At 40.0% G+C, this 12735-nt stretch overlaps 1 pseudogene across 1 annotated transcript; it reads right to left on the reverse strand.

Moving 5' to 3' along the window:
* Positions 1–8136: 8136 nt before the first annotated feature.
* Positions 8137–9113, reverse strand: LOC112621048 (annotated as a pseudogene). The gene has a single exon (XR_003118649.1). The product of XR_003118649.1 is annotated as a phosducin-like protein 3 pseudogene (transcript).
* Positions 9114–12735: the final 3622 nt, after the last annotated feature.

Raw genomic sequence — 12735 nt, forward strand, 5'->3', positions numbered from 1 at the left:
TGGAGAGAGATATATATATATATATATGATCTATATCTCTCTCTCTATATCTCTATATAGATGTATATCTCTATAGATATATCTATAAAAGATCTATATCTACAAAAGATAGATAGATATAAATGATATCTTTTGTAGATATATACATATATATGTATATATCTTTTGTAGATATATATATATCTTTTGTAGATACAGAGTTTCACCATGTTGCCCAGGCTGATCTCAAACTCCTGGGCTCAGGCAATCTGCCCATATCAGCCTCTCAAAATTCCAGGATTATAGGACTGAGCTACTGCACCTGGCTGAGAGATATTTCATGTTCATTGATAAGAAGACTCAATACAGTCAGGATATTAGGTTCTTCTCAAACTGATCTATGTATTCAGTGCAATATCAATTAAAATACCAGCAACTTATTTTATGGATATCAACAAACTAATTTTAAAGTTTATATAGAGAGGCGAAAGACCCAGAATAGCCAACATAATATTGAAGAACAACAAAATCTTAGGACTGACACTATCCAATTTCAAGAATTAGTATAATGCTATTATATGAAGGTAGTGTGATATCAGTAAAAGAATAGACAAATAGATCAATGAAACAAAATAATGAGCCCAGAAACTGATTTTTGACAGAAGAGCAAAGGTAATAAAATGGAGAAAAAATAGCTTTTTCAGTAAGTGATCCTGGAACAACTGGACAGCCATAAGCAAAAATATAAATCTGGACACAGACATTATACTCTTAATAAAATTAACTAAAAGTAAATGATAGGCTGGATGTGGTGGCTCACACCTCTAATCCCAGCCCTTTGGGAGGCTGAGGTGGATGGATCACCTGAGGTCAGGAGTTTGAGACCAGCCTGGCCAATATGGTGAAACTCCGTCTCTGACAAAAATACAAAAATTAGCCAGGCATGGTGGTGCATGCCTGTGGTCTCAGCTGCTTGGGTGGCTGAGGCAGGAGAATTGCTTGAACCTGGGAGGTAGAGGCTGCAGTGAGTCGAGATCATGCCATTCACTGCACTCCAGCCTGGGCGACAGAGTGAGAGTTCATCTGTAAATAAATAAACAAATGACCTAAATGTAAAACACAAAACTCTAAAGCTCCTAGAACATTACATAGGATAAAATCCAGCCAATTTGGGGTTTTGTGATGACTTTTTAGATACAGCAACAAAGGTATAATCCATAAAAGAAAGAATTGATAAGCTGGACTTCATTAAAATTAAGAACTTTTTTACCTCACAAAAGATACTGTTAAGAGAGTGAAAACACAAACCACAAACCCGGAGGAAATATTTGCAAAAGACATATCTGATAAAGGACTGTTATCCAAAATATATAAAGAACACTTAATACTTAACAATAAGAAAACAAACAACTTGACTGAAAAAAAAGGGTCAAAAACATTAACAGTCCTCTCACTAGCAAAGATACACAGGAGGTAATAAGCATATAGAAAGATGCTCAATGTCATATGTCATCAGGGAAATATATAAAGTAAAAGAGTGGTGAAATACCCCTACTCTCCTATTAGAATCGCTCAAATCCAGAACACTGACAACACCAAATGCTGGCGAAGGTAGAGCAACAAATCTTGTTGATTGCTGGTGGGAATGAAAAATGGCACAGCCACTTTGGGAGGCAATTTGGCAGTTTCTTACAAAACGAAGCATACTCTTACCGTATGATTCAGCAATCACACCTCTTGGTGTTTACCCAAAGGAGTTGAAAACTTATGTCTATACAAAAACCGGTACACTGATATTTGTAGCAGCTTTATTCATAATTCTGAAACTTTGAACAAACAAGACACTTTTCAGTAGGTAAAAGAATAAACTGTGGCACGTCCAGACAATGGAATATTACTCAGTGCTAAAATGAAATGAACTACTAAGTCATGAAAAATATGAGAGAAACTTGAAGGCATATTACCAAGTTAAAGAAGCCAATCTGAACTAATCTATAACTAAATCAGTATGTAATTAAATAATCAGTCTGAGCTAATTTATAATTAAATGTAATTAAAAATCATTCAATAACAAAAAATGTTCTGAAGAAAATATAGAGGCTTATATATTCATAAACCTTATTGTAGGAAAGATCTGCCCCCAAATGACTATAATCATCATAACTAAATAAGAAAAGATATTCTAATTTTAAAAAACAATTAAAATGTATATGATCTAGAAGTATTTACAATTGTCAGTGAAGAGCTCTTCCAAATTACTAATTTTAAAATGTTATCAGAGGAAATTGAACAAAGTCTATGAACTGACAAATCATTTAAGGAGAAAGGGAAATGACCAATGGGGAAAAAAATCAACTCCCTAGTAATCAAAGAAGGAGAAAGTTAAGCAAATTAAGAGGATATTTTTTAATATCCTATTTGGCAGACTTCGTGCGTGTGTGTGTGTGTGAGCGCATGTGCACACGTGCGTGTGTGTCTAGTATTTTGCCAGGGAAGAAGATGAGCAATTTGCTACCCTGCCCATCAAGAGGGAAACTAATACAAATTTTCTAGAAAATAATTTAGACACACATTTCAACAACTTTAGTATCACACATGTAATAGACAGAGCCACTCAATTTTTGTGATTAGTGGAGAAGAACTAAATGAAGACTTATAGAGCATAATGACTAGGAAAACTTACTCTATCTGTGAGAATTTGGTGCCTCAGTTTCTTCCATCCTAAAATGGGGCCTATAATCCTTTTTTAAAAAACTTTTGTTTTAGGTTTAGGAGCAAATGTGCAGGTTTGTTATAAAGGTAAACTCGTGTCTTGGGGGTTTATTGCACAGATTATTTCATCACCCAAGTGCTAAGCCTAGTACCCAATAGTTACTTTCTCTACTCTTCTCCCTCCTCCCACCCTCCACCCTCAAGTTGGTCCCAGTGCCTGTTGTCCTCTTCTTTGTGTTCATGAGTTCCCATCATTTAGCTCCCACGTATAAGTAAGAACATACAGTATTTGGTTTTCTAGTCCCGCACTGGTTTGCTAAATATATGGCCTCCAGCTCCATCCATGTTCCTGCAAAAGATATGATCTCATTCTTTTTTATGGCTGCATAGTATTCCATGGTGTACATGTACCACATTTTTTAAAATCTAATCTCATTGATGGGCATTTAGGTTGATTCCATGTCATTGCTATTGTGAATAAAACTGCAATGAACATTTGCGTACATGTATCTTTATGGTAGAATGATTTACATTCCTTTGGGTATACACTCAGTAATGTGATTGCTGGGTTGAATGGTAATCTTGCTATTAGCTCTTTAAGGAATTACCATACTGCTTTCCATAATGGTTAAATTAATTTCACTCCAACCAACAGTGTATAAGCATTCTCTTTTCTTTGCAACCTCATAGCATCTGTTGTTTTTTGACTTTTACTTTTTAAATTTTGATTTATCTAAAAATATTTTTTTCTGAGACGGAGTCTCACTCTGTCAGACTGGAGTGACAGTGGTGCGATCTTGGCTCATTACAACCTCCGCCTCCCGGGTTCAAGAGATTCTCCTGTCTCAGACTCCCGAGTAGCTAGGACTACAGGTACATGCCATCATGCCCAGCTATTTTTATTTTTTGAGCCAAAGTCTCCTTCTGTTGCTCAGTTTGGAGTGTAATGGCACTATCTCGGCTCACTGCAACCTCTGCCTCCCGAGTTCAAGTGATTCTCCTGCCTCGGCCTCTCAAGTAGCTGGGATTACAAGTTCCTGTCACTATGTCTGCCTCATTTTTGCATTTTTAGTAGAGACAGGGTTTTAGCATGTTGGCCAGGCTGGTCTTGAACTCCTGACCTCAGGTGATCCACTTGCCTCAGCCCCCCAAAGTGCTGGGATTACAGGCGTGAGCCAATGTGCCTGGCCTAATTTTTGTATTTTTAGTAGAGATAGGGTTTTGGCATATTGGGCAGGCTGATCTGAAACACTTGACCTCAGGTGATCCACCGGCCTCTGCCTCCCAAAGTGTTGGGATTACAGGCATCAGCCACTGTGCCCAGCCTTGACTTTTTATTAATAGCCATTCTGGCTGATGTGAGATGGTATCTGATTGTGCTTTTGATTTGTATTTCTCTAGTAATCAATGATATTGAGCTTTTTTTATATGCTTGTTGACTGCATGTATGTCTTCTTCAGAAAAGTGTCTGTTCATGTCCTTTGCTCACTTTTTAATGGAGTTCTTTGTTTTCTCTTGTAAATTTGTTTAAGAGATGCTGGATATTGAAACTTTGTCAGATGCATAGCTTGCGAAGCAAATATTTTCTCCCATTCTGTAGGATGTCTGCTGTGCAGAAGCTCTGAAGTTTAATTAGATTCCATTTGTCAATTTTTCTTTTTGTTGCACTTGTTTTTGGTGTCTGTAATGAAATCTTTGCCCATTTCTATGTACAGGATGGTATTGCCTAGGTTGTCTTCCAGGCAACTGGGGTTTTTAGAGTTTTGGGTTTTACATTTAAGTCTTTAATCTATCTTGAGTTGATTTTTGTATATGGTATAAGGAAGGGGTCCAGTTTTGATCTTCTGCATATAGCTAGCCAGTTATCCCAGCACCATTTATTTAACAGGGAGTCTTTTCCCCATTACTTGTTTTTGTCAGCTTCATAAAAATCAGATGGTTGTAGATGTGCAGCCTTATTGCTGGGCTCTTTATTCTGTTCCATTGGTTTATGTGTCTGTTTTTGTACCAGCACCATGCTGTTTTGGTTACTGTTGCCCTGTAGTGTAGTTTGAAGTCAGGTAACATAATCACCCTAGCTTAGGATTGCCTTGACTATTTGTGCTCTTTTTGGTTCCATATGAATTTTAAAATAGTTTTTCCTAGTTCTGTGAAGAATGTCATTAGTAGTTTATAGGAATAATATTGGATCTATAAATTGCTTTGGACATTATAGCCATTTTAATGATATTGATTCTTCCTATCCATTACCATGGGATGTTTTTCTACTTGTATCATTTCTGATTTCTTTAAGCAGTGGTTTGTAGTTCTTGTAGGTATTTTTCACCTCCCTGGTTAGCTGTATGCCTAGGTATTTTATTCTTTTTTTGGCAACTGTTAATGAGATTGCATTCATGATTTGGCATTCAGTTTGGCTGTTGTTGGTATACATGAATGCTAGTGAGTTTTGTACATTGATTTTGTATTCTGAGACTTTGCTAAAGTTGTTTATCAGCTGAAGGAACTTTTGCACTGAGATTATGGGGTTTTCTAGATTTAGAATTATGTAATCAGTGAACAGGGATAGTTTGAATTCCTCCTTCCCTATTTGGATGTCCTTCTCTTTCTCCTTCCTTATTGCTGTGGCCAGGACTTTCAATACTATATTGAATAGGAGTGATGAGAGAGGACCTCCTTGTCTTGTGCCAGTTTTCAAGGGAAATAATTCCAGCCTTTGCCCGTCCACTATGATGTTGGCTGTGAGTTAGTCATGGATGGCTCTCATTATTTTGAGATATGTTCATTCAATACCTAGTTTATTGAGAGTTTTTATCATGAAGGATGTTGAATTTTATTTAAAATCTTTTCTGCATCTATTGAGATAATCATGTGGTTTATGTCTTTAGTTCTGTTTATGTGATGAATCACATTTATTGATTTGCATATGTTGAACCAGCCTTGCATGCTGGGGTTGAAGCCTACTTCTTCATGGTAAATTAGCTTTCTGATGTGCTACTGGACTCAGTTTGCAAGTATTTTGTTGATGGTTTTTGCATTGGTATTCATCAAGGATATTGGCCTGAAGTATTTTTGTGAGTGTGTGTGAGTGTCTGCCAGGTTTTGATAACCTTATAGAATGAGTTGAGGAGGAGTCCCTCCTCCTCAATTTTTTGGAATAGTATCAATAAGAATGGTGCCAGAATTCAGAATGCTATTCTTTGTATCTAGTAGAATTCAGCTGTAATTCTCTCATCCTGGGCTTTTTTTGTTTGTTTGTTTGTTTGGTAGGCTATTTATTACTGATTCAATTTTGGAGCTCATTCTTGTTCTGTTCAGGGAATAATTTTTTTCTGGTTCAGTCCTGGGAGGGTGTTTGTGTGCATGAATTAATCCATTTCTTCTAGGTGTTTTAGTTTCTGTGCATAGAGGTGTTCATACTAGTTTGTGATGGTTATTTTTATTTCTGTGGGATCAGTGGTAATGTTCCCCTTGTCATTTCTAACTATGCTTATTTGGATCTTCTCTTTTTTTATTAGTCTAGTTTGTGGTCTCTCATAGTATTTTTTGAAAAACAAATTCTTGGATTCATTCATCTTTTGAATTGTTTTTAGTGTATTGATTTCCTTCAATTCAGCTCTGATTTCAGTGATTTCTTGTCTTCTGCTAGCTTTGGGGTTGGCTTGCTCTTGCTTCTCTTATTCTTTCCATTGTGATGTGACGTTGTTAATTTGAGATGTTTCTAATTTTTTGATGTGGGCATTTAGTATGATGAATTTCCCTCTTAACATGGCCTTAGCTTCATCCCACAGATTCTGGTATACTGTATCTTTGTTCTCATTAGTTTCAAAGACCTTCTTGATTTCTGCCTTAATTTTATTATTTACCCAAAAGTCATTCAGGATCAGGTTGTTCAATATCCATGTAACTGCATGGATTTGAACATTTTTGTCAGTCTTGATTTCTGTTTTTAATATGCTTTGATCTGAGAGTGTGTTTGGTATAATTTCAGTTCTTTTGCATTTGCTGAAGATTGTTTTATGTCCAATTATGTGGTTGATTTTAGAGTATGTGCTATGCGACAATGAAAGGAATGTATATTCTGTTGTTTTTGAGTGGAGAGTTCTGTAGAAGTCTATCAGGTCCATTTGATCCAATGTTGAGCTCAGGTCCTGAATGTCTTTGTTAGTTTTCCACCTTGATAATCTGTCTAATACTGTCACTGAAGGTTGAAGTCTCCCGCTATTGTTGTGTGGGATTCTAAGTCTCTTTGTAAGTCTCTAAGAACTTGCTTTGTGAATCGGAGTGCTCCTGTGTTGGTTGCATATATATTTAGGATAGTTAAGTCTTCTTGTTGAAGTGAACCCTTTACCATTATGTGATACTCTTCTCTTTTTTGATCTTTGTTGGTTTAAAGTCTGTTTTGTCTGATGTCAGGATTGCAACTCCTGCTTTTTCTGATTTCCATTTGCTTGGTAGATTTTCCTCCATCCCTTTATTTTGGGCCTATTGGTGTCACTACTTGTGAGATGGGTCTCGTGAAGACAGCATACCATTGAGTCTTGCTTTTTCATCTATGTTGTCACTCTGTGCTTTTTAAGTGGGGCATTTAGCCTATTTACATTCAAGGTTAGCATTGATATGTATGGATTTGATCTTGTCATTGTGTTGTTAACTGGTTATTTTGCTGGCTTGTTTGTGTGGTTGCTTTATATTGTCACTAGTTTGTATATTTAAGTGTGGTTTTTTTTTATTATTATTGATTGAGGTACAGTTTATTTGTGTATGCTTATATATTTCCAAAAATTAATTCAACGTCCTCTTACAGTAATCAAAATTAGTTAACAGGGCAGGCACGGTGGTTCACACCTGTAATCCCAACACTTTGGGAAGCTGAGTTTGGGGTTAGGAGTGAGACCAGCCCGGCCAACATGATGAAACTCTACTGAAAGTACAAAATCAGCCGGGCATGGTGGTGCACGTCTGTAATCCCAGCTCCTTAGGAGGCTGAGGCAGGAAAATTGTTTGAACCTAGGAGGCGGAGGCTGCAGTGAGCTGAGATTGTGCCGCTGCACTCCAGCCTCAGCAACACAGCAAAGCTCTATCTCAAAAAAAATTAGTCAACAGTCTGAGATGAACTATTTTAGCAAGGAAACACATTTAACCAAATATGGAAGTAAACTGGAACCTTTCAGTTATTGCTTCGATACGGGAATGTTTCACAAAACTTGTCTGTTTCTTCAATAAATACTAAGATTCTTTTGTCCTAGAGAGCATTCCTGTATTTTCAGTTAATAATCTCATTGCTCTCTTTATAAAATAAAAATAAACAATGTATCTATAAGGCTTAGTTTGCAATTTTCCACTGCATAATTTATTCACATTTAAAACTATATTTTTTTTATAGTTATATGTCAAAAAATAGTGACTAGGTTTTATGGCTTAAAATATAAATGAGGAAAACAGACATTTGCCATACAAATGGCTGGTTTTAATTTTTTTAGAGGAAATACTATAATTTTAAAAAAAGAGCTCCAAAATATTTAACAGAATTTCCAGCAATGACTATTTCTAAAATGTAAAGATTTGAAACATAATTTATACAAAACTAAAAAACAGAAGGATTCATTCTTGCTTTTTCCTTTTTTAAAAAATCCAGACAATTTGTCACAAGAAAGTTCGGCATGCAATAGCAGCTGTAGCCTCAGTCACCCTCGGAACCGCTGCCCCTCCTCACGGGGACAGAGCGCCGCACTGAGGACTGCAACACGTCTTCAATCGGCTTCTTAGGGTTTTCCTCCAGGTCCGTCATAATTGCGCCAGATTCAGACAGTTTCCATTCCAATTCATCTCTTGTCAGGTTCATGCCGCCAAACACCAGAGGACCAATAAACTGAGACTTGATATCTCCTTCCAGGTAAACAAATATCGGGGGCAGATTCCTATCCGGATAATTGGGTATGCAGGTTGTTGAAATGGCTTTGATAAATTTGACATCAGGAAACTTCCTGGCAAGTCCACTGACGTGCTGATTTATCAGGGCACAGAGGGGAATTCCTTGTTTGTAAAGGTGCAAGACGACCCACAAGCCCTCACCAGCTTTGGTAACTTCTTGAACATAATCCTTCCCTGAGATCTCTAAAACTTCTCCAAATTTATTCTTCAGTTTAGTTGCTTTCCACTCAGCCAGTCTCTGCCGTCTGTACATTTCAATAGCACGTTCATCCTCCTCATTAAACTCGTCTTCATGATCCTCCAGCTCTTCCAAAGTCATATCTTCATATGTTTTCACCACTGACTGCTGGAGGATGTGCTGCTCCTCATCTGACTCCTCTTCCAGTTCTTTCAGACTTTCCTTGGGGGGTAAGATACCCTTTTTGTGTAAGATGTCATTCCACTCAATGTCTACGCTGGGGTCCTGCATCTTGTTTCCAGTTGCTCAAGCCAGCTGTAAGTGTGTTTTTTTATTTGTCATTAGTAGTCTTTCTTTTCCATATTTAGTGCTCCTTTCAAGATCCCTTGTAAGGCAGGTCTGGTGGTAATGAGATTCCTCAACATTTGCTTATCTAAAATGGATCTTATTTTTCCTTTGCTTAGTTTGACTGGATATGAAAAAAAGCTTAGTTTGACTGGATATGAAATTCTTGGTTGAAGATATTTTTCTATAAGGATGTTGAATAAAGGCCCTCAATCTCTTCTGGCTTATAGGGGTTCAACTGAGAGGTCCACTGTTAGCCTTATGGAGTTCCCTTTGTAGGTGACCTGCCCTTTCTCTATAGCTGCTTTTAACATTCTTTCTTTTATTTTGACCTTAGAAAATCTGATGATTATGTGTCTTCGGATTCATATTCTTGGTAAAATCTCATAGGGGTTCTTTGTAGATCTTGAATTTGACTGCTGGCCTCTCAACCAAGATTGGAGAAGTTTTCATGGATGATATCCTGAAATATGTTTTCCAAGTTGTTTGCTTTCTCCCTATCCCTTTCAGGGATGCCAATGATTCATAGATTTGGCCTCTTTACATAATCCCATACTTCTCAGAAGCTTTGTTCATTCCTCTTTATTCTTTTCTCATTATTTTTGTCTGACTATCTTATTTTAGAAGGTCAGTCTGCAAGTTCTGAGATCCTTTCCTCAGCTTGATCTATTCTGCTGCTAATACTTGTGATTGCATTGTGACATTTTTGTAGTGTGTTTTTCAGCTCTGTCAGATTCATTAGGTTCTTTTTTATACTGGCTGTTTTGTCTTTCAGCTTCTGTATCATTTTGTTGTCATTCTTAGTTTCCTTGGATTGGGTTATGCCATTCTCCTGAATCTTGATAATCTTCATTCCTATCCATATTCTTAATTCTATTCCTGAATTTAATAGAATTCAGAATGCATAACCAGCCAGCTCATCCTGGTTAAGAATCCTTGATGGTGAACTGGTGCAGTCATTTGGAGGACATAAATACTCTTGCCATTTGAGTTACTGGAGTTCTTGTATTGGTTCTTTCTCACCTCTGTATCTGGGTGTTCCTTTAACTGCTATTAGATTTAGTAGTCAATCGACTTATTTTCTGGATGTTTTCACAGGGCCAAGTCTTTGTGTAGGGTCATTATTTGTAGTTGACTTCTTGTGTTTGTTTTCACAGGAAGGTATGCTGGTGAGGTGTTTTTGGTGTTAAAGCTTTGGAGTGTGGTCTAGTAGGTGGTACTTAGGCATACTGGTCAGTTGCTAGGCTCTTGCTTGGTCATGGGGGTCTCCTATATTTCCTCATAGTTGCAGCTGTGCTCTCTCTCAATGCTTGGAAAATGGGGACTCCTCTCCCACTTAAGTGTTGGCTATAGATCACAGCTTGGCATTCCTGGAGTGTCCACCACAGCTCTGGGGTGATGTCAGGGTTTATGTTCCTTCCCCAGCTTGGAGGCAGCTGAGAAAGGGACCTTAGTAATGGTATGGTAATGGGTCTCTTGTTTTTCTTCTGGGGACTTCACTCCAGAGAGATGCAAGTCAGTAATTGCTCAGTGCAATCAGTACTGAGGGGTCTGTTCTGTGCTCAGTGCAATCAGCACTGAGCATGGTGGGTCTGTGCTGTGGGCCCAAGCCAGGGGTTCCCTGTCTGGTGATGAGCCAGGAGTGGGGTGCCCATGGGAGATGGACTAGCCTCCTCTTCTTGGGTTGACTGCAGCTTGTCTGAGGTATAGAGAAGGCTCTTACAGTCTTTGTTCCTTCTTTAGTCTCAGGGTGGAAAGGGCAGTTCCACTGCAGAGGCAGTGGCAGAGAGGCTTTCAGTTGTCCACAAGGGCTTCACCTCCAGGAAATGTGAAGCCATTCTTAGTTGGGGTGTTCAGCCAGTGGGGTGGGATGACTGCACTGCTGGAATGAGTGGGGGTTCCACTTGTTGGGGTGTAGGGGGTCTAAGGCTCACAGGGAGGAGAAATCAATCTCCTCTGTATATGGCAGTGATAGTATGCTATAAGCAGCATGACTGTAGCCTTCAGGCTCTTTGTTTCTTCCCCAGAACAAGGACAGGAGGGACAGAACTCTTACTGTGGCAGTGGCAGAAGGGCTGTTGTATGCCTCTGGGAATCTCTCCCTGGGGAAACTCTAGTCCACTACCAGTGGGTATGCTTAGCCATTGGTGGGGTAACTGTCCTATGTTCCTGAGGCCAGGGGCCCTGCCTGGTGAAGAGTGGGGCTGAGGGTTCCCCCAGAAAAGAGGAGCCGGTCTCCTCTCTGTATGGTCGCTGCAGTGTGCTGGAAGTGCCCTTTGTTCCTTCCCAGTCTAAGGGCTGTTAGGGCTCTACCACTGCAACTGTAGTGGCGGAGGGGTTCTGGGTTGACTCTGGGATTTCCTCCTCAGAGAAATTCTGGACTGTCCCTGATTGTGGTGATTAGGTGGGGGCAAGGTGGTTGTGCTGGAGTCCTGGTCAGGTGATCCTGCCAAGTTAGGAGCAGCAAGTACCAGGATCTGTGTGGAGAATAGTCTGGCCATTTTTCTGTGATGTAGTTGCTCTCTGCTGTGCGTCTGGACCAGCTCCTGGCCCCCATAGACTTTCCCAAGCCTGGAGACAGCAAGGGCAAGGGCTGAAAGACAGCAAAGATGGCAACCTACTTCTCCCACTGAGAGCTCTGTCTAGGGAGTTGCAGAGCTGCTCCTGGCTTGATAGCCCTAGTGGGGTGGCTGGAGACCCAGGTCTGGATGACTCACCCAGTGAGGAGATATGGAAATGAGCACCCACATAAAAGTCTGGCCACCTTTTTGTAGGACTGCTGTGGTATGATGGGGGTCCACTTCAGTCCCTAGTCACCTCTGATGTTCCAATACATGGAGGTATCAACGATGAAGCCTGCAATACAGAAAACATGGCAGCCTGTCCCTCCCTCTAGAAGCTCCATCCCAGGGAGACAGACATTTTTGCTGGCCCAAATGCATTGTAGAAGGTGGTTGGAGACCAAGTCAGGAGGCCTGTGAGGAGGAACGGGATGGGGAGCTGCTTAAAACAGTAATCTGGACACATTTTTGTAGAGAAGCTGTTCTGTGCTAGGAGTCTGCTCAGTCCCCGGTTGCCTCAGGCTCTTCAAAACCCAAAGACAAGAATAGCTTAGTCAGCCAAATAGCAAAAATGGTGACCTGCCCCTGCCTCTGGGAACTCCGTCTTAGGAAGGTTCAAAACCTCTGTTGGCCAGAAAACCCTGGCAGGGGTAACTGGAGACCTGAGTTGGGAAATCGCACCCAGTGAGGAGGAACAGGGTCGAGGCCCTTTTAGAGAGCAGTCTGCCCATGTTTTCTTAGAGCAGCTGTGCTGTACGGGGGAGTCCCGGTCACCTTGGACTCTCCAAAGACTGAAAACAAGAATAACTGAGCCAGCCAAATAGCAGCGATGGCAGCCCACCACCCTCCGGGAGCTCCATCCCAGGGAGGTTTGAAACCTGTGTTGGCCGAAAGACACTGGCGGGATGGCTGGAGACCCCATCAGAAGATTTCACCCAGTGAGGAGAAACAGAATTCAGGATCCATGTGAATAAACAATCTGGCCACTTCTCGGCAGAGCTGCTGTGCTGTGGTGGGGGACTTCTCCAG

The sequence above is a fragment of the Theropithecus gelada genome, chromosome 3 (assembly GCF_003255815.1).
Source record: "Theropithecus gelada isolate Dixy chromosome 3, Tgel_1.0, whole genome shotgun sequence".
NCBI classification, from domain to species: Eukaryota; Metazoa; Chordata; class Mammalia; order Primates; family Cercopithecidae; genus Theropithecus; species Theropithecus gelada.